Source organism: Schistocerca cancellata, chromosome 6 (assembly GCF_023864275.1).
Source record: "Schistocerca cancellata isolate TAMUIC-IGC-003103 chromosome 6, iqSchCanc2.1, whole genome shotgun sequence".
NCBI lineage: Eukaryota > Metazoa > Arthropoda > Insecta > Orthoptera > Acrididae > Schistocerca > Schistocerca cancellata.
In genome coordinates this window covers 265,854,256-265,858,028 of record NC_064631.1, presented here as the reverse complement: position 1 = coordinate 265,858,028, position 3,773 = coordinate 265,854,256, and the positions used below count along the sequence as shown (strand labels likewise).

General features: G+C 40.8%; 1 pseudogene; it reads right to left on the bottom strand.

Annotated features, from left to right (window-relative positions):
• Positions 1–576: 576 nt before the first annotated feature.
• On the bottom strand, positions 577–2,236 carry LOC126088278 (ejaculatory bulb-specific protein 3-like; annotated as a pseudogene).
• Positions 2,237–3,773: the final 1,537 nt, after the last annotated feature.

Here is a 3,773-nt window from a genome sequence, read left to right as displayed (position 1 = left end):
AAGTCCCACAAGATTTCAAACACATCTGAACATCATCACGAATTATATGTGTAACTATATTATCCACCGTATTGTGTCACATGCTGATGCTGGTATGTGAACGAGAAGTGTCATATATGGCAACTTACGTAATCGGTATTACAATGTTATGAAATAGTGATAGTAGTAATGATATTTAAAAATTAATGTGGTCTCACAGACGAAACACTGTATAACCCTTCCGTTTTTGCTACACAGAAAATTTCATTTTAAACTTCAGGGGTGATTACTACTATGTTTGGAACCACTGTTACGCGTGTTGGTTTAAACACAGTTATAGTAGAAAAGTGGGACTTGGAGAGATATTCATATTTTGAAGCAGGAAACTAACAAACAACCCACAAAACAATGAAGGACAAATTTAACAACAAACGTTTACTTCATATCGTATATATAATAACATTGTTAATTAGTGTAAGGTCAGAAATTCCTTTGAGTTAACATATTGGATGAAGTAAGAGACAATTTCTGGAAACTGCTGTTGAATTGTGTACGACTAAGGTGACAGCTCAGAGGCGACTCGGACTGCCATGGCGCTCAGACATTGACGCCGTGCTGTTTCCATGTCTCAGCGTGCCGCCTCGGTGTACTCGCCCGTCGGGTCGAACTTGGCCTTCAGCTTGGTCCATTCTGCAGGACACTTCTCTGTGATGTGCTTCAGAGCCTTGACAGCCCTCTCGAGGTGGCTAGGCGTGCAGTCCCCGCATCCCGTCGCGAACACTTTCGGCAGCCTACCTGTAGCAGTGTGACAGAAATTCATGTGAAGAAGTTTCATAGCAAACGATGCAAACAGTGTTTAAGGCGGCAAGATTTAGGCATTTTACGTTTAATATTCTTGTAGAAATATATTTACAGTGCACTATCGGATTATTAACCATTTCACTGGCAGATATTCGCTAGCACCAAGTACTGACAATAGAGTAGTATTGGATGACTAATAGGACCGAGCACCGAAAGAAAAGGAAAAGTGGAGCACATGTTCCCGTGTAAACTGCTATCACCTAAAGGCGAATGGAAAGAGTCTTGAAATGTTCTGCAGGGGTGGACGTTTATTGCCATGACAGAGGAAAGGGCTTGACGGTGACGATCTATGATGCTCCTTTGATCTGTCAGAGTATGTGGGTAAAATCTAGTATATTGCTAGATTTCGGCCTTACCTGCCTGAAGAAACTCAAGTGAGAGATTTTGATGCCCAGATAATTTCACATCCCACTCATAGAAACGCATTGCTTTGTGATGATTGTGAATACGTGTATGTTGTACAATTTTTTCGTTGAAGGCTACATCGTGCATATACTGGGGCACATATCTTACTACAGTTTGTTAGTGATACACAAATGAATTGGACTAACAAGCCATTTGTTGCAATCCATTTGATGCAGAAAGCATCGTACCCACACTTTTGATCACAAACCAGCATGTCCAAGAGCTAGGCATATTAATATTACGGTTTCTATAATAGTTATGTGCAATCATTCTGGTCTAGAATAAAATACTGGATAGGACAATGTGTGGAATTTTTCTCAAGAACTTTCAGTTTCTGGTCCTTCTGATAAATCCGTTTTTACTTCTTCTGAAGAACTGGTGGAGCTGCACTTAACGGCTTTCTGATTTATCGGTTCAAATTCCAAGAGTATTGCAGAGCACGACACGAAATTTCCAATGTGAAAGACAGTAAGGTACTACAAATGCATGAAATATGGTAAATGCGTCTGCAAAGCATCACCTGATTAGGCTGATGTCGATCTCGTGCTGTGATTAGTGGAATCTGCGGAGGAATAAAAAACGGTGCCTCTTGAAGGTATGGTATAACATCTCGTAGGCAACTATACAGAATGTGTTTATTAACGACCGGCACGGTATGGCCAACCTGAATATGGGAGCGCTGCGCCATATTCCGCGAAACTATTATTCAGTCAAAGACCCTTAGCTACCAGGCAAACGGGAACAGAGCTTTGACGATGATGAACAATGGAAGGCACGAGAGAGAGGGAGGCCTAGCTGCCGCACTTACTTTGATCTCTTTTCCGTCGGTGGTGCACTTCCCGTCGTCTGCATCGAGCATGCACTGGATGTAGGATTTCAAGAGGCGGTCGTTGTGGAGGATCTCGTCCACGTCCAAGCTGTCCGGCTTGTCTTGCGCCGAAACAGCAACGGCGGCGACGAGGCCACAGTAGAAGATCAGGTTTCTCGCCATGGTTACCGCTGTGCTCCACCGAGACTGTGGGGTGCGCACAGAAATTTGTTTTTATTTAAATGGACCTTCCTGGTCCATTATGCAGCAGTATCCAGGCTAACAGCCACGCATGCAACACTAGAGGTCCTCATACAAGCAGTATACAGCGCTCAGCCATTCACGCAAGCAATGTGGTCAGCGTACACAGACTTTGCTTTTATGGTAAGATTTGCGTGGATGGTTTGTTAGCGGGCTACAAAGAGTTCGAACCTGGTCACCTTATAAATAGAAAACAAACGTAGGAGCAACTATGACAGTTTTGTAACTTCGTTGAAGCACAGTAAGTTGATGTCTACTGCCATCCAGCCTGTTGGAAGCACGTAAAGCGAGATCTGTTAGTATTCTCCTTCGAGTTACAAATAGAATTTTACAAGTATTGCCATATCTTATCATAAACGGTTCTAGATGTGTTTCACATCATTTACATGTTTTCCGCTAGCTTATACGATTCATCATCTTATGAACTATGAAATGAGAACATACCTCAGTCAGAGGAATTTTTCTTCAAAAATAACTTATTTTGTGTACTTCTCTGAGAAACTATAAAGTATGTTCTCACCGTTTATTTTGATTAAATGAAACTCCCTAAGGCTCAGACTCTTGTGACAGACTATTGTGACAGATGCCACTTGCCTCTGTATTAGTGTCTCTCCGTCTGCTGAACGCTAGAGAACGTTATGCAAAAACCTGTAGAGGCTATCTAGAACTACCGTCCAAGAGTCACACTGTATGAGAAATATTTTCGCAGTATTGGTAGGATGAACAGTGTCTGTTGGGGACATAGAAAGGAGATTTACGAGAATCAGTACGATTAATATAGATTTTTACATTACATTACATTTATCGTTTTCTATGGATCCCTTGGAGAGAAGTCTCTGCGATGTGGAAAGAGTCAAGGGTTTTCGTTTTTTTTTTAGTTTTTTTTTACTCAGATACATGTATGCTGTACAATTCTAATGCAGACAGAGCTATGAGCTATAATCCTTGTGAAGGTTCATCGATGGAGTGGAAGGAGTTGGCGAGTTGGCCAACAGTAAGTTCTTTAATTCACACTGAAACCGATCTTTATCCCTTACATGACCTTTGATATGCTCTGGTAAGTTACTGAATATATGAGTATCTACATATTTGTCACGTTTTTGTAATAGTATTAATCTTTTATAGTCCCTATACAATTTGTTTTCGCTTTGGGCATTATAATCATGTTTTGCACTATTTTGTGTAAAAAGAGACAAGTTGCAAATGAGAAAGAACATCAATGAGTATATATACTGAGACGTAGTTAGAATACCAAGGTTGTTAAAGAGGTCTCTGCATGATGATCTAGGACTGACACCAGATATAATTCTAATGACTCGTTTCTGAATTTTGAAAATGTTCTCTTTGTGTGTGGAGTTTCCCCGAAAGATGATTCCATAACTCATTAGTGAATCGAAGTACGCCGAATAAACGGACTTCTTCATTTTTAAATCACCTATTTTGCTATCATGCATACTGC